Here is an 18,831-nt window from a genome sequence, read left to right on the forward strand (position 1 = left end):
ATCTTCTGTTCGAAGGGACTAAACTGTTAGGCAATACCTTGGAGAAGGTTCACAAGGTGGTGCATCAGGACAAGCATGTGGATAGGCTGCTGTGAAAATCCTCTTCTCTGCCTAAGAAGTCCTCCTCTCCCAAATCTCAGCCTTTTTTTTCAGGGACTCGGTTGTGGTCCTTCCAGATGCCGCAGTGAGGAATTTGCATGTCCTAGGGCTGCTTAGCCTTCAGGGCCAGTGCAGAAGCCCTGATGGTTACAGTGGGCCGGTGGGCAGACAACTCCGGCTTTTTATTTCCTGTGTGGGTCCAGTTGTCCTCCGGTGCCTGGGCTCTCCACACGGTTTGGGTCGGATATTGGGTGGAATTTCTATCCCTTCCTTTTCAACCCACTTTGACAATGACTCTTACTCTGCAAACTTTGGCCAAGAGGAGGGCCATGTTCAATGCCTTGGAGGAGTTGTTGCAGAAGAACGCTATAATGCCGGTCCCTCGTGCTCAACAGTGTCTGGAATTTTACTCCAGGGTCTTTCTGGTCCCCAAGCCCTCTGGGAAACACCGGCTCATCTTGGATTTCAAGGTGTTGGAACCGTTTTGTGAAAAATGAATGTTCAAGATGGAGACTCTGCAGAAAATCATTCCTCTGATTCAGAGGTGGAGGCTGCTTAGTGTCCCCGGATCCCCAGGACCCCTATTACCATGTGGCAATTCTCTTGTCTCAGATAAAATTCCACAGATTCGCTGTTAGCGGAGAGAGATTTTCAGTTCCGGGTGCTTCCCTTTATTTATTTATAAGGTGCCACACTACACAGGCATCAGGGTGCTAACATAAAGACAAAGCACGGCAAAAGAGTAAACGGGACACACATGGAATGAACAAGTGGGAAGAAAGGCTCTCCCAAAATTCTCACTTCAATAGGAAGGTCTTCAAAGCTCGGCAGAACTTTAAGTTATTTCTTTCGAGTCTCAGAGCAGTCGGGAGAGTGGTCCAGAGATTAGTGGCTCTAGCGGTAAAAGACCTGCCCAATTAATTTGACCGTTTGAGGGCTATGCAGTTGTGACAGACCCTGGTTTCCTGAACGCAAGGGCCTTCTGTGGGCATATGGGTATACCAGTGACTTTAGATAGAGGAGAGCAGCTCCAAACAGGCAGCGGTGTACTAGTGTGGCTACTTTAAAAGCAATACGATCTTTCACCGCCAGCCAGTGAAGGTCTCTTCTTCCGGCTTTGATGTGCTCACCTCTTGGTATATTTTTGATGATGCGCACAGCAGCGTTCTGAATTGTCTGACAGTTTGTCAGGCAGGCAGTATTAGCTCCTATCAGAAGCGCATTACCATAGTCAGGCCTCAAGAGTATAGTAGCTTGAGCGATAGTGGCACAATTCTTCTCAGTGGCCAGGGTCCTGATATGTCTAAGCAGATGTAGATGGTACTGGACATTTTTGCTAATCTGATTAACATGAGATTCTGCGCTCAGTGAGGATTCCAAAATGATGCCCACGTTTTACATTGCCGAGCACCGGGATTATGCTGCTCTTGATTTTAAAGGCTGTGAAATCCGCACTCAGCTTGGCGCGAGCTTGCCATGAACCGAAGAATAGTAGTTCCGTTTTGCTGTCATTTAGGCGCATCCAGTTCATGGTCATCCATGCCTCGATAGTATCATAGATGCCTGAGATGTTGTTAGAGTCCTTAGTGAAGTTACCGCTCAGCTCTAGGACCAGCTGAGTATCATTGGCGTAGTTAGTAAATCTTGCGCCAGAGTCTTCTAGCAGAGAACATAAAGGACGAAGATACAGATTAAAGAGCACCAGTGATAAACTGGCCCCCTCTGGTACTGAGGTGAAAATGCTTTGCCCCAGTGGATTTTGGACAAGCAGTTTGAAAGGAATAAATGGATCCAATCAACTGCCCTCTTCGAACAGTTATCTGCCTGTTCAAGTGATTGCAGTAGCTTATTGTGGCCGAGTAAATGGAAAGCCGCCAATAGGTCAAGCAAAACCAGCATGCCAGCTTTCCCTTCATCTATTATCTTCAGCATGTGGGTCTGCAAGTCGATGAGTGCTGTCTCTGTGCTGTACGCTTGCCTAAAACCTGATTGTTGCTTATATAACATGTTATTGTCCTCCACAAAGCATTGGAGTTGCACGGTTGCGTATTTATGAAGGCGTTTCAACAGGAAATGACTGTTAGTGATTGGTCTAAGATTACCTCAATGTTTGGGGTTTAAGCTGGGTCTTTTTAGCAAGGGAGTGACTGTCACAACTTTAATAGCTTCTGGGATTTGGTTATCTGTAAAAGAAGCATTAAACATACATGTGAAAAACAGGATGAACAGCTCTTGATGCTCAAGAATAATCCTAGGAGGGAGAATATTTTTGGCACATGAGGTTGGTGGCATGGTGCTCAGCATAGTTCTCATATCCGAGACTGTGATAGGAGTAAAGACAAATTTATCTGATTCAGGTATCTGAACGTGATTGGTTAGAGGTGTTGAGGACGTGTCAAGTTGAGACAGTGCGGGCTGAATTGTTTCCCTGGCTTTGAGGATTTTAGCCTCAAAAGCATCCTGTACTTTCACGCAATCCGTTGCCGTCGGCTGGATGGCAACAGCCAAAGCCTTAGGCTTCTCAAGGGATCTAAGAATCTTAAAAGGTTTCCCTGTGGAGTTGTGTGCCCTATTGATGTGGTCATTATAAAAGTCTTTCTTTGCATTTAGAATAGTTATTTTATAGGATTTTTCTGCTGCCTTCTAGTTGTTTGTATTTCCCACTGTGGCGTATTTTATCCAAATGTCCCCCAGATTCCTTTTTTCTTTCTTGAGGATTTTAAGTGCCGGTGTAAACCATTTTGGGTTGAGATTGGCTCTGAGGGTGTTCACCAAGTTAGTGGCTCCCCTGGTGGCTCATCCCCTGGTGGCTCATCTTCACTTACAGGGGATACAACATTTTCCTTATTTGGACGATTGGCTCGTCGCGGCGGATCTCAGGGGGAAGGTCCTGGAGCATCTTCATCTGTTCTGTTAGTACCTGTGGGTTTGGGATTTCCTAATGGATACATTGGAAGAAGTCCAACCCAAGACCTGATGTTCATAGGGGCCCAATAAAGTACAAGACCGTGCAGGGTCATCTTGCCTCTAGAGAGAATTTAGCCACTGCACTTGGTTCTCAGGGGGCAGTGTTTCCCGGCGAGGCCGTTGCTGACTCTGCCAGGGCACATGGCCTCTTTTTTTTCCCTGGTCCCATGGGCTCTTCTCCATCTGCACCCCTGGTCACATATCTTTCTGGATCACTCGATCCCTGATTCTCAGGCTTATAAGGCCTGGATCCTGGTGATCCAGGTCTTAAAACAAGAGTTGGTATGGTGGTTGGGTATTGTGGATCTCCGGCAGGTGGTGGACCTGGTTCACCCCATGAAGACCACATTTACTACAGATGCCAGCAGTGTGGGGCCACTCTGGGCTCCTGGATAAAAAAAGAGATGTGGGCCCCAGAGGAGCGTCTCCGGTCTACCAACTGGAGGGTTGTGTGACATTTATCGAGCTAGGTTGACCTTCGGAGGGTCAGTAGAGGGCAGGGCTGTGTTGGTGAGAACGGACACTATGTCCCTGGCTTATGTGAACCATCAAGGGGGCTCGGGGTCTCGGTCTCTCAATGCCTCGAAAATTGCTTCATGGGTGGAAGGTCATCTGCTCTCTCTGGAAGCAAAGTAAATCAGGCGGGAGGACGACTTCTGTGTACATCTCCGCAGGTGGTTTCCCTCCACTCAGGAACTGGTGATGTAGGACAGGGTCTTTTCAAAGATCTGTCACAGGTTTGGGTCCCCGAGTCTGGATCTCATTGTCACCCCATCTTTGGCAAAGGTCCCGCGATTCTGCTCCAGGTTCCAGGCAGTGGGGATCTGGGGGAAGGATGTTCTGAATCTGGAATAGCCAAGGGGTCTTTTGTAAACTTTCCCTCCTTTTCCTCTCCTCCACCCGGTGATTCGTCGGATCAGGGGTTGCAGGGCAATGGTCTTCTTTCTTGGGTGCGATGCCAGGAGCATTCAATAGGCAGTCTGGAATTGCACGGTCTAGGTGGACTATGCACGGGTTTTCGGGCCAGGTGGTTGACACTATCCTTCATGCCAGGTGGCCATCTACCTTAAAAAACTAAGAGAGGCACTGGGGGGATTTCTTGGCTTGGTGTAACGGTTCTGGTGTCTCTCCCCTTCAGTGTGGGCTTCCTTCTGTGCTTCAGTTTTTCCAGTTTTTCCAGGAGAGGTTTGACATGGGGCTTGCTATGCCCACTCTTCGGTCCCAGTGGACCTCCATTAAGACCCTCAAAGGGAATCCTGCGGGCAAAATGGAGGGGGATTCCTTACCAGGGAAGTTCCTTAAGAGTCTTGCTTCTTCTCCCCCGTGTTCTTCCTCCGTGTACTGAAATTCCTACAGGGTCCTCCCATTAGACCTATTTGGGAGATTGACATCCGGCACCTCACGCTGGTGGTGGTATGGGTTTATTGTGTCCACTCCTTTTCTGCAGGTCCACCCGGATGGTACTGTCTTCGTGTTGATCCAAAATGTCTTTCAAAAGTGGTATTGAAGTTTTACATGTCTCAGCAACTGCTTCTTCCTGACTTTTTCAGAATCCTAAGAGCCCTGGAAAGGTGGCTTGACATTCTATTGATGTCCGGAGGGCAGTCCTGCAGTAGCTCTATAGGACAGAGCACTTCAGACAGACTGACAGTCTTCTTGTGACTTTCTATTGATGTCCGGAGGGCAGTCCTGCAGTAGCTCTATAGGACAGAGCACATCAGACAGACTGACAGTCTTCTTGTGACTTTTGAGCCTGATGGGGCTGGTAGGAAGGCCTCTGTTGTTTCCATCAGCCATTGGATCCAGACTGTCACTGTCATGGGTATGTGTCTGCAGGATCACCCATCCCGGAACATGTCCAGGGTCATTCAACTAGGGGGATGGCTGCTTCCTGGGTGGACTCCCAAGGGGTTTCTCTGCAGGGAATCTGCAGTGCGGCTACCTGGGCTGATCAGAGCATATTTATCAGACACTACAGACTTAATGTGCATAACTCAAGGGATGGTTCCTTTGGGTTGGGGGGCTTGGCTGTAGGCATGGATTGAATTGTTCTGGGGAAATAAAGTGGCATTGGGGTGTTGCAGCAATTCAGTCTCTCTCTGTCTCATTGGGACCTCCCCATTTTCTATGCTTTGGTATATCTCAGAGGTAAGTACTGGGATGAGGCAGAGGGACATGGAGGCAATGCTCTGATTACTTACTGGTAATCTTCACTACTCTTAGTCCTACTCTTCCTCGTCACACTACTGACAGCCCTACTCTCGCTCCCTGAGGTGGGGGAAGGTCACAATCTCCGGCTTTGAAATTGGGAAGTGGGCATGATGGGTACATATGAGTTATTATACCTCAAAAGAAAAGAAAGTGAAAAGGGATTATTGGAGTGGAGGCGGGGAAGAGTGACCACCCGTCTTGGGTTTTGCTTGGACTGTCCCTGAATTGGGCCCTCTGACTTCCTGACCCGAGAGTTTTTTTTAATTTAAAAATCCATGGCACGGTTTTGGGGAAAGGGAGGGTGACAGTTGAGTTTTTTTAACCAAAGATTAATAGATTTTCAGAATGTTTTCATCTGAGGTAAGTCTTGAACCCCCAACCTTCCAGGTACCAACTCTATGTATTAACTGCTTGTGCTACAGAGACAGGCTGAGAAGAAACTAAATAGCAAGGCATGTAATGTCAAACAGAGCAACAGCTCCTTTGTTATTTACATGCCTTTTTTGTGTGTTACAGTTGAGATAATCAACTTCTCACATTAAATACCAACAGCAATCAAGTTCATTGCGTACATATAAAATACATCATTCAATCAGTAGTATTTCAAATATATTTTTATCAGCAGTCAAAATCACACAATTTATACTTTGGGATGGGGGTGCGCAAAGGTCAGTTAAAGGGTGTAGGGAAGAGGGGAGAGTCCTGAATTTATGTTGTTGGCCGTCCCATTTTTGTCTTGAAGATCTGGTTACTCAAAGGCAAGGCCTCAGAGGTAAGTACTGTGATGCGGAAGAACAGGACTAGGAGCAATGAAGATTACCGTTAAGTATTCAACTCAAGTCAGCATGGTAGCCATTCTGGGTGGATTACGGCTACGTTTCTAAAAGTCATTCACGGGTGTATTTCGGCTTTTCTCCCACAAAAGTAACCAGGCACGCAACATCATTGAGCTGACCGGGCTGAAGCCCCCCCAAAATCTTAGCTGTGGGGTTTCCGTGCCCTTTAACAGTTCAAAGGATCAGAAACATGTTGCAGGGTGCATGTTGCTTCTTACGAAGCAAATCTACTATCTGCTCGGGTCAGATGATCAAGCACTGCCTGTTTTCCCCCCCGAGTCACAGCCCCCCTGAGACACACAGGCTGCACCCCTGGCTGGCTCTGCAGTCAGTACCGTAATGAACTCAGCAACACGTTTCTTTTGTCATCAGCAGCATAGCCTTTCTTATGCATGATGGTGAATTTCCAACTGAAAGACCACCTGTCACCTTGCAAATCTGTGACAGTTAAAGCGAGCAACACAATAAAGCACCCTTTGAAAATGTGTTCATACCTATAACGTCTATTAGTACCCGGCGAGAGTCAACCAGAATGTAAAACACATTCTGATTGGCTCTCGCCGTGTCGTTACCCGGCCAAGAATCCCTTGGTCGGGATTCCACTGCTTTGTCCACGGCAGGGGGGGTGGCAGCCCCTCAACCAAGGAGGAGGCTCGAAGCGGGGTCATCCCCGCTCCGAGCCTCGAGCCTCCACACGGCTGGAGGCTGCCATCGTCCCCCGCCGGGGAGTCAGGTACGTTTTTTTTTCTTTTCCCTACCCCCCCCGCCTTCCCTGCCCTCCCAAACCCACTTACCTTCTTATCTATTGTTTTTCGGGAGCGAACACACTGGGAACACTTCTGTTCCCAGCGCGTCCGCTCCTGATGGCTAGCCATAGAAAGGAAAAACAGACTCTGTTTTCCCTTCCCCAGTGTCCATTTTCTTAGTCTTTTTTTTTCTGTTCCGAAACGCTGTGGCGTTGCGGGACAGAAAAAGATGATTTTAGTACCCCGGGCGTGCAGGCTGGGGTACTAATAGCAATATGCCCCTTGCCACGGGGGCTTTACCTGACTCGGTAATGTCCCTGCGGCGAGGGGCATATTGCTTAAATAGCTTGATATGCTAAAAAGTCAAGTTTGTTTTGATGTCCTTAGTTGAATGGTCTTAAAACCATACATAACAACAGGCTGGAAGTTTGTGACGAATCTCCAAACCTAAGTGAGTTTATGACACATAATTATTTTATGTTGTCTCTTAAAGTGCTGAAAATAAAGTGGGTAAATAGATATTTTGCCTTTTGCATCTTATAGTTTTCCATTCAGGATGTGGAAAATAAAGGTACACTGATATTATTTCGTCCCAACATGCCGCTATAAGGATTTACATGTTGTCATGTTGGTTTCGTTGTGCCCCTGAAAGTAAGGCATATGTGTAGCCAGATCTCAGGATCCAGCCAGAGTCAGTAGAACAGATTCCTTTCAGTTGTACACGTTGTGAGCATTGTGCATTGCTGCTCTGATTACTTACCGGTAATCTTCCTTACTCCTAGTCCTACTCTTCCTCGTCACAGTACTTACTTCATGAGGCCCCTGCCTCCGACACAGGACCTTCTTCTATTTCTTTAAATTCCTATAACTCCTCCCCCACATCCACGTCACTCAGTTTCATATTACCAAGCCAGAGCATGGGACCTTCCCCGCAGGGAGGGTGAGGAGGGTCGTCAGTACTGTGACGAGGAAGAGTAGGACTAGGAGTAATGAAGATTACCGGTAAGTAATCAGAGCATTACCTCCACGTCCACTCTTCCTCGTCCCAGTACTTACTTCATGAGGTATACCAAAGCAGCAACGGGGAAAAAGGTCCCAATGAGAAACAGAGCTAAAAACAGTGCAGCAAACACACCCACAATAACTCTTAATTCACATCCCCACAGATAAAACTCCAACCACGAAGGAACCAACCCCCCGAGTGGGAGAAACTCAACCCATAGCGGTTGATGGAAATCCCTAGACCAGCCAAGGCGGCAGCCATACAAATCTCTTGCAGAGAAAAACCCTCCTTGCATCGGCCCAGGAAGCCGCCAAACCCCTGGCGGACCGCCCCTGATCGTGCGCAGGCACAGGCAGGCCAAAAGCCATATAGGCACTGGGATCACAACCCGGAACCATCGGAAAATGGAAACCACAGATGCGTTTTGCCCAGCCCCAGCCGGACCACAAGCAATCAGAAGACTATCAGATTGGTGGGAAAAAGCAAACCTAGCCAAATACTCCAACACGTCCCGCCGGACATAATGTTAAGCCAAGCCACCTCCTCATGCATTCTCGGATCATGAAAGAAGTCAGGGAGAACCAGATCCTGAGAGGTATGAAAACCGAGATACAACTTAAGGGAGGAACTTCGGACCACACCTCAGCAGCACCGAGTCTGGCAGCCCCCTCAGGAAAGGAGGGTGACCTAAGAGAGCCCCAATATCCCCAAGCCTACGGGCAGAAGCGAAGGCAATAAGAAAAGCAGATTTCAGTGTAAGATGTTTGATATCAATCTCGGAAAAAGGGCTCAAAAGGAGGCCCTTGAAGGAACCGTAATACAAGAGGGAGATCCCAAGGGGGAAGCCCTTTATCAGAACACCTTCAGAGTGGAGGGTCTAAGAGCATCCATTATGTACTCAACTGCAGGATCTGAGAACCCCTGAGATATCAACCTAGACTGAGCAATAGCCACACTGCCCATTGCATCCAGTGGAATTCCAACCGCAGATCCCCTTGAAGGGGAAACGGCCACCTCGGAATCAGCCAAGGTTCCTAGGACCGAAGCTCCAACAGAGAGGGGAGCCAACTCCGGCGGGACCAGAACTGAGCTAACAACAACACAGTCACCCTGGACACTCTGATGCGCCAAACCACACGGGGCAGAAGGGGAATAGGCGGAAAGGCATAAAGGAAAACCCCAAGGCCACTGTACAGAGAGGGCGTCCATTCCCCAATCCCCCCGGCCTGAAACCGAGAGCAGAAGAGGCGAACTTCTGCTGAGGCCGGGGATGCAAACAGGTCTAGAACCGGGGACCCTAATCTGACACAGGTCACTGCAAAGACCTGGGCCAACAGGACCAGTTCCGCCAAGGGGTGAAAACCGGCATCTGAGAAGATCCGCTTGAACATTGTCCACCCTTCTGATACGTGAGGCCACCAGAGACACCAGATGAGATTTCTCCCAGGTGCCTATCAGCGCTGCCAGAGCATTCAAGGAACAGCCGGAACCCCTTTTGCAGTTGACATATGCCAAGGCCGTCGTATTGTCCGATCGGATCAAAACCGCCGACCGTCCAGCAACTCCTTGTAGTACACCATAGCTTGGACAATGGCACAACTCTTGCCAATTGGATGATCGCCGGCTATCCCTAGATCTCACAACCCTTGAGCTGAGAGGACCCCTAATGTAGACCCTTTCTGCTGGCGTCGGTAGTAAGAGAGGCCACAGGAGGATGGACCATGCACACCTCAGCCTGTAGACCTGAAACCCCCCGCCACCACAGCAGGGAGACTCGCAGCGCTGGGGACACTGAAAACACAACTACGAAAGCCGAGACGTCGGAAACCAGTGGGAGAGAGTATAAGACACCGGGGACATAACCGAAGACGGGCTCAAGGAACCGAAAAAACACAAGACGCCACGTGCCCCGTAACTTCAGCAACAGGCGAGCCGAGACACACTGCCTTCTGAGAACCCAGCCCAGACCAGCCAGCAAGCGCCCCCCCTGCACAACATCCAGAGTACACTCTCCCCAGACAAGCAGTGCAGGGTCTTGAGACCCATAAGCAGTTGACACATCCTAGAAGGCATAGGGACCAGGAACACCCGCAAGTAGAAAACTTGACCCTGAACAGGGAGAGGAACGGGCAAGACGGTAACCCACAACAATCCTTCCTAGAGAACGGATCCCATGGCCAACTACTTGGACCGTGAGCTGGGTACCAAAGTCCTAACCATGCAAACCTGGACAGGAGGAGACAGGAACTGCAACCGATACCCCCCTCCGGAAGGAGCCCATTACCCAGGAAGCCGAACCCCACCGGTCCCATACACCTCAGAGAAGATAGAGACGAGGAGCCAGGGAAAACCGCCAGTCACTGTACTTGCACCAGAGGAAAATCACAGGACGTTGAAGCATGCCTGCGCCACAATATAACAGCATGCTTGTCAGCCCACAAAAAGATCCCACTTATCAAAAGGAAGATACAGGACAGCCCAGAAGTCCAGCAGACCAGGCCCCCCCCAGCCGACAGAGGAGCCACCAGGCTGGCGTCAAAAAGGGCAGAGTACTGTCACAAAGCAGGGCAAAGCAATCCATCCCGGATAGCAGACATCAAAGGCAACCCCCCACCAGGGGTATTCCTACACTGGAAAAACCCACTGAAGTGACATCCCCCTCCACCGGCACCAGGGGCTCTGAGAACCCCTCTAAGCACAGACATGTGCCACCATGTGCCATATCACTTCCCACAAGTCTGAGAGGAGGCGTGAAAGCAACATGTCAGCACCGGAGGACCTAGGCCCTAAAAGAAGGGACACTGGGAACCCTCTGAATGGCCATTACTTCCATGATGCATTTTCTATAATTCCATGCCGGACAAGGGAAAAGAAAATCATCTCCTTTGACCTTCCCTCGTGCAGTTCAGAGGAAGAGGACAGGACAAGGAGTCTGCGTCCATAGCTAGCACAGACCCAAACACACCACTAACTCGCCACATTACTGAGAGGTGGCTTGAGCCCTGTATCCAGTAGCTGGTAGCCCCAAGCTCTAAATCGTTCCAATGCGTCGGTCTAGGAAGGATGAAATGCCGAGTCAGCACCGCAGAGACTCGAACCCGAAGTGTAGACTATGCCAGGCCGGTACCCTTCAGGCCGCTTGCAGACGCGTCCAAATCTGCGCCGTTTTCACAGGTTGCACGCAAAGAATGCAGCCAACATCCGGTGCATCCTGGGCTGCGTGTGTCTGAGGAGCGGGTAGTATGTGAGATGCCTGTGACAGAACAGAGCCCCAGCACTTTCAAAGACTCTCTGCCACTGTCACCCCACGACAAGAAGCAGAGAGGCCTCACAACAAAAAGGGAAGGCTAGGCCATACTGCCAGGTGCTTGCCATCATTTCCAATAAAGATGTGTATACAGAGCACAAGGAAACGGCATGTTGAAGGAGTCAAGATGGCCATACCAGCAGGAGAGGGGAAAAATATCAAGCACAGTCCTCCCCTCTCCTTACCTTCCCCCAGAGAATGCAGCTAACATCCGGTGCATCCTGTGCTGTGTGTGTCTGAGGAGCGGGTGGTATGTGACATGCCTGCGACAGAACAGAGCCCCCGCACTTTCAAAGACTCTCTGCCACTGTCACCCCACAAGAAGCAGAGAGGCCACACAACAAAAGGGAAGGCTAGCCCATACTGCCAAGTACTTGCCATCATTTCCAACAAAGATTTGTACATAAAGCACGAGGAAACGGCATGTTGTAGGAGTCAAGATGGCCATACCAGCAGGAGAGGGGAAAAACATCAAGCCCAGTCCTCCCCTCTCCTTACCTTCCCCCGGGCCATGCAGGACCCGGGACACAATGCTCACGCTGCGGTCCGGAGCCCAGCAAAGAACCGAGCGAGGCAATCCCGCTCAACTGTGACCCCAAGCCCCGCAGGTGGCCCAGGAGCAGCGCCGCACCTGAGGGAGCCGAGGGCCCCGCCACACAGCCCCCCGCCAGGGGGCCAGCAATCGGTGCTCCCCAGTGCCCCGCACCGGGAAGAAAAAGTCCAACCTGCCGGAGGCAGGAAAAATTTAACTGAGTGACGTGGATGTGGGGGAGGAGTTATAGGAATTTAAAGAAATAGAAGAAGGTCCTGTGTCGGAGGCAGGGGCCTCATGAAGTAAGTACTGGGACGAGGAAGAGTGGACGTGGAGGTAATGGATGTCCACTACAAGCCACGCCTCCTCCTCTAGACCACACCCCCTCGTGCATCCACCCCAACTCCTCCCCCACCCCGTCCATGTGTTGCGTGATCCCCACCACATTTTTTCCATTTCCACCACTGGGTACATACACTTCTCTTGTTAAGCATGTGAGCACTTCCCGGACAGCTGTCAATACCGTGCCCCGCCCTAGCTTCTTACTTTAGCCGGAAATTACGTTTTGTCAGACCAGGAAGTGAAACCGCGTCATTCTAATTCGTGCTTAGCTACTAGCAGGTCGTTAAATCGAATGGTAGAAAAGTGGATGTGTGCGATGCGATGACATACGTTTAAAAAAAAAATGCGATGTTCTCAGGAGGGCTTCAGTCTTGCTGCGTAGCTGTCACATCGCGAGAGGTTTCTTAAACAAAGAAGGGCCCTTTGGGGAGGTTTTCGGGGGAGTAGCAGCGCTGGTGGGAGACATGAAGGTCACTGTAAGAGGGACGGTGTCAAGAATCTCTGCGTAGAGACGCGCTGCTGCGAGCTGTAGTAAAAACAAACACTTGCGGTAGGACTTTCACTTCTTTGCGAAAGGTACTGGTGCGTAGAGCATTGAAGTGCGGTAGGCTAGCCGACACAAGGAAACCATCGTTAGAGTTATTGCAGAGATAGCTACTTCGAGGAGATAAAACGGGCTGATAGACAAATAATCCCTTCATATGGGGTAGGGGCGTCACAGGGCAGTCACTGTAGCACTACAGGTGCGGAAAAGAGAAACGGCATAGGAGCGTGCACTGGGGAGTACTCACTTAGACAACTTTCACTTAAAAAATAAGTAATCCAGTAACGAAGGCGAGCCTCTTCGGAAGGGGATGTGGCTCCGGGGAGGCAGGTGAATACAATGTAAGAAGTGACACACCGCAGGGAGTCAGGCGTAGTGATTGCAGAGAAGCACTGAATGGATATGGGGCGGGGTGCTCATTTCAGCGTGGATCACGCAGGGAGCTAAATAAAGAGTATCTTTGATACAGTAAGTTCGGCACTCTCCAGTGTGGCAGGATTACACACCACAGAGAACAGCATTCGTAGAAGGCAGGTGGTACATGTTAAGCCCATAGCTCTCAACTCACACGCTTTTGGCGGGTGTCACCCGCCTTCTAAACAGCTGACACAGCTGACTCACCCGCCAAGCCTCCTGCACGCCCATTCATTTCAATGGGCCTCTCACCCGCCAAAAATAAAATCGGGTGTTTTCACCTGCCTTTGTGACACAAATGGTTGAGAGCTATGGTTAAGCGCCAAGCGGCGCAGGCATGAAGAACTGTAAGAGGCATTCAAAGAAAAGCACTTAAAGGATAGTTCCGGGACTTTTTTTTTATTGTCCCTATGGTTCGGCCATGTGTTTTTAAGCATAAATCGGTAGATCGTAGAAAACTTTCCTATGGACCATACCCGACTTTTCGTCCATTAACGCACTCGAAATCAGCCGCCATTTTCTGATAATCCTATCACTTGCCGCATCGCCCTGGCTCACCTGCTTTTGCGGCACTAAATCAAATCCCCCGCCCCTGAAACAGACTTTATCAAAACATTCATATTCCCCGCCTCTATCCGTGACGTGACTGAGCTGCGTAGGCAAACGCGCCCAGGCGTCTTCTACGCGACTCCACACAGAAACCGGAAATCAACACAGATGAGCTCACACAACACAGCGCGCCACAATCGGGAATATGAAACTGTACTTTTAAATTAAACTTCAAGATTGTAAATTTGGTAAAGTACATTTATTTGACATCAAATGTTTTGAGAATATTCAGCGATTTTCATTTTTATTTGCTCACGTTCCAAAAAGTTCGTTTTGAGGCACGCGATGTTCCTTTGCTGTACACAGGGTCTTAGATCATCTCACAATACAGCGCCACAATTCGGAATATGAAACTGTGGTTTAAAAGCAAACGGCAAGATTGTACATTTGGCAAAGTACATTTATTCGACATCAAATGTTTAGAGAATATTCTGCGATTTGCATTTTTCTTTGCTCTCGATCCAAAATAGTTCGTCTTGAGGCAAGCGATGTTCGTGTGCAGTACACAGGGTGTTGGTTTACGATAAAATAAGCTCTTCGGTCGCACTGATAATCGCATGGCTGTTCCAACAACGAGGCACTCGGCCACCACAACGGTCTGTATGTTGCATCTAGCCGTTAGTACCGCGTAAGGGCATACTTGTACTTGGCGATCGTCCCATAAAATGGTCAGGGTGCTAACGTTGTTCACGCGGAGAAGCAACTGGCGGTTGAAAAAGCCATCCGCCGGTGTCTGGTACTCGGGACACATGCAGTAATGCATGATGTACCTGTTTGAAAAACATAAAAAATGAAATTAGTCTCACCATCAGATCTTTATTAAAATTATTCATTTTATTTATTAGGTCGGGAAATTATTTCATAGCTAGGACAGTGCAACTGGGTATTATACATCAAGGGGTGGCTGTAGGATACTGAGACAGTCCCCCAGTGCAGGGGTTGACAGGGAGGCAGTGGAGAGTGGAAGGGCCCAGGACCGAGGTTGCAGACAGTGGACCAGTTGTAGCAGGGGAGAGGGAGAGAGAAAGCAGAAGCAAAGAGGAAGGTTTTGAGGTGCTTCCGTAAAAGGAGATGGTTCTCCTCAAGATAGTGGCGGTACAAAACAATATGCCACATAGAACGAACAAGTACAACTTAACCCGTCTTTAAAGCTACTGTATAGTAATTAAATTGCGGTATAAACTCATCTAAAGAGTTACTTACATTATATTTGCATGTTCCATTGTGTCTGTGCGTAGGGCAGCCCCGAAATACCACTCCTTCTATGCCGATGTTATTTCTTCTAATGAACGAACATGAAATGGCTTCATTATCGTTTCTTACGTTATTGCCCCACACCCCCAAAAAGAAGTCTTTCGGGATGGTCCCGGCCTGTCACTACTGGAAAAAGCGGCGATTTTACTTTTGCTGCATCTTGGACCTATTTATACGGCACTGCGAGCCGCTCCTCGACTCTTGCCGATTTCACTGCTGCCTAACGCTTCCTGGAGGAGGCGGGGCCACGCACGACACGTGTCCTGACCACGTGACTTCGGGCCGACTCAAAAGACACAGGCTGCCTCCCGCCCTGTGTGTCACTACTGGAAAAAGCGGCGATTTTACTTTTGCTGCATCTTGGACCTATTTACACGGCACTGCGAGCCGCTCCTCGACTCTTGCCGATTTCACTGCTGCCTAACGCTTCCTGGAGGAGGCGGGGCCACGCACGACACGTGTCCTGACCACGTGACTTCGGCCCGACTCAAAAGACACAGGCTGCCTCCCGCCCTGTGTGTCACTACTGGAAAAAGCGGCGATTTTACTTTTGCTGCATCTTGGACCTATTTACACGGCACTGCGAGCCGCTCCTCGACTCTTGCCGATTTCACTGCTGCCTAACGCTTCCTGGAGGAGGCGGGGCCACGCACGACACGTGTCCTGACCACATGACTTCGGCCCGACTCAAAAGACACAGGCTGCCTCCCGCCCTGTGTGTCACTACTGGAAAAAGCGGCGATTTTACTTTTGCTGCATCTTGGACCTATTTACACGGCACTGCGAGCCGCTCCTCGACTCTTGCCGATTTCACTGCTGCCTAACGCTTCCTGGAGGAGGCAGGGCCACGCACGACACGTGTCCTGACCACGTGACTTCGGCCCGACTCAAAAGACACAGGCTGCCTCCCGCCCTGTGTGTCACTACTGGAAAAAGCGGCGATTTTACTTTTGCTGCATCTTGGACCTATTTACACGGCACTGCGAGCCGCTCCTCGACTCTTGCCGATTTCACTGCTGCCTAACGCTTCCTGGAGGAGGCGGGGCCACGCACGACACGTGTCCTGACCACGTGACTTCGGCCCGACTCAAAAGACACAGGCTGCCTCCCGCCCTGTGTGTCACTACTGGAAAAAGTGGCGATTTTACTTTTGCTGCATCTTGGACCTATTTACACGGCACTGCGAGCCGCTCCTCGACTCTTGCCGATTTCACTGCTGCCTAACGCTTCCTGGAGGAGGCGGGGCCACGCACGACACGTGTCCTGACCACGTGACTTCGGCCCGACTCAAAAGACACAGGCTACCACCCTTGCGGTGTTAAGCCCGAGAGGGTAAAGACCTAAGGCTGTTAAGCGGCTGTTGGGCGCTGCTGCGCAAAAGGAGTTCGGTTTGGACTACCAACACCTTGCGATTAGACTCCGCCTCCCTTATCCCAACAAACCCTACCACAGCCCGCTGTATGCGCATTCCGCGCAAGGACTTTTCGTAAGGGCTGCCATTGTTGACTGTGCTGGTGAGTGCGGAGAGTGGGCTTGCATGAATAGTACTTAATTAATATCATCATTTTAATCAATACTGTATTAACTTATGTGGTGAGTTGTACATATACTTATCACAACAGGGATCACAGGTTCCCTTCAACTCTATTTATCTTTTTTTTTTTTTAAGGAGTGTTTCATAACATGATAAAACCATTTGGTTTACGCACAGGTATGCCACCAGTGAATTCGTTAGCTAATACAACATATGATTTCCATACCACTCCCAAACGGCCCGAAACTAATGCACCAATGCGAGCCCCAGTGCGGTGTAGGTCAATATCGCACACTTGTGATATTCGAAAATGTTGTGCTCAAAGCCCGCTGATGGCTCCACTAGCCCCTTTGGTGAACCTGCCCTCCAGTGATGACACTCGGAAATCACCTAGCCCTGCGTCTTCTGAGACACCGGTCCTAGCACGAAAGGAAGCTGATAGCGTCCTAAATCAAGACAGCCTTGTGCTTTCTGAGGTTTCGGTTCTGGCATCAAAGGAGGGTGAAATAAATGAGCCAGTCGACCTCTGTTCTCCAAAATTAATCAGTACAGCACCATTTGAGACCTTGGCTGTAGCACCAAGAGCAGCTGAATTAACCGAGCCAGTTGTCCTTTCCACTCTTTCTGATCCAATACTAATTGCTCCCCCTTCTGACTCGTTATTAGCAGCATTCATGGAACCAGTTCTACTAAATGACCACACTACTCCTGTCCATTCAAAAGTGGTGGTAAATGCGTTAATTCATAAAAATCTAAGTCTGTCTTTAACAACACCAAATGCAGAGGGTGCAAACAATGCTGCTATTGACGAAGTGAGTATACTCCCAATTGATGCGCCAGCAATGCCCAAATTAAACCAAGACATAACCAAGCAGCCAAATGAGGAACAACTGTCTCAATCTCCAGTACTATTTCCCGAACCTTCACAGAACTCATCAATATTGTCAATATCTTTTACACAATCAACTCCGCGACATCGAGCTGACAACCACACAATACCAATGAATGAACCAGCGCCTTCTAAAACGGTTTCTACGGCATTGATTTTACAAGCATTAAATACATCAGTATTTTCCTTGGCCAAATTATATGAAACCTTGGATTCTCGTTTAATGGATCAGAACTTTCTGTTACGCAAACTATTAGAAAATTCCAATACCCGCCTTTCTTCAGATAAAGATTTAATAACAGCTGAAATAACCTCGTCTGTGGTAAAAACCATATGCACATGTTGTCAAAAAAACAATTCTTCGTTTGAACCTGCCAATGCAACTGAAAAAACAAATAACAGTACTAAAAAGAATAAAGAAACTCAAACAAATCTCATAACTGAAAAGCCAAAAAAAAAAAAACAAGGCTGTGTTGCTTCAACATGTATTGACTTGGAAATAATTGAGCAACCAAGAGCAGTGGCACCGGAAAATGACATCAATCAAGCTCCAGTGATGTTACCACAATTGCAGGATTACTCAATGTTTAACATTTTCCATGCAAACAGCACAAAGGAGAATTGTGCTAAGGAATCAAGACAGTTAATTAGAATGCTAACGGTAGCCGGCAATAGCGCGCAAAATAAGAGCGCAGCAATAACGCGCAAATATTTGGCTATCTCTAAACATAAGTCTACAATCTCTGGAGCAAGCACCCCGCCATTGGGAACTCAGCCAAAAGCTGCTGTTCAGCATAAAATCCAAAAGAGAGTGGTTGATCTTACAAAGGACACTTTTGTCCCTGCAAGTCAGGAAGTCCCGTTAAATAACCACTCCCCTCTAAATGAATTAATTTCAGTTCTAGAGGCAAATGCTGAAGTACATCAGGGGACAAATAAACCACAAAGCAATATGGAGATCTCTGACACGTCTTCCGCTATGGCTCATATCCAATCAATGCCAGTGTCACAAATTGTTGGGGTACAGGAGGATTCGATTCAAAAGGCAGTTAATGCATTCTTTTCAAAAAGGGCTGCGGAGTGGAAAGTGGCGGCCACATCAAAACAGAGCGACATCGAGGGTTCAGTAGAGAATATGCATGGAATAAATTTAAGCGTAAAACACCCCTATCATGAGAATAGCCCAACAGAGATCCATCAAACTGTTCCCAAAACGAGTCAGGGAACAAAGTTAAGTTCCTCTTCCATACATCAGAACCAGCAAGATCTAAGTCGGAAAGAGATTCAAAGAGGAGCTACACCCATTGTGTGTACTACATCCATAAATAAAAGAGCGTGCTGTGATAGACATGAATCGAATGACTCAATTAAGGAATTAATCGACTCCTACCTTATACAACATTGCCAACATGCTAATATGCCACGAAAAGAAGTGAGCAGAGAGACACCCTTTCAGACCCATTGTGAGGCCAAACCCCACTTTCCAGTCACTTGTCAAAAAAATGCAATGTCAATGGCCAATGACCCTCAAAAGAGGAATTCAA

General features: G+C 48.8%; 1 protein-coding gene across 6 annotated transcripts in view; it reads right to left on the minus strand.

Moving 5' to 3' along the window:
* ANTKMT (adenine nucleotide translocase lysine methyltransferase) overlaps nucleotides 1-18,831 on the minus strand; it is a 603,385-nt gene that overhangs the window by 520,853 nt on the left and 63,701 nt on the right. For 2 of the 6 annotated variants that reach the window (XM_069647010.1, XM_069647008.1), the window contains exon 1: nucleotides 12,178-12,258. The exons of 1 other annotated variant lie outside the window; for it this stretch is intronic. The gene's annotated coding sequence lies outside the window, so the exon portion shown is untranslated. Of the gene's footprint in view, nucleotides 1-11,667; nucleotides 11,894-12,177; nucleotides 12,259-12,834; nucleotides 12,980-18,831 lie in introns of those variants that run through there. 3 more of the 6 variants (XM_069647009.1, XM_069647006.1, XM_069647011.1) reach the window with 2 other exon arrangements.

The sequence above is a fragment of the Ambystoma mexicanum genome, chromosome 2q (assembly GCF_040938575.1).
Source record: "Ambystoma mexicanum isolate Mex_15411 chromosome 2q, UKY_AmexF1_1, whole genome shotgun sequence".
Classification (NCBI taxonomy): domain Eukaryota; kingdom Metazoa; phylum Chordata; class Amphibia; order Caudata; family Ambystomatidae; genus Ambystoma; species Ambystoma mexicanum.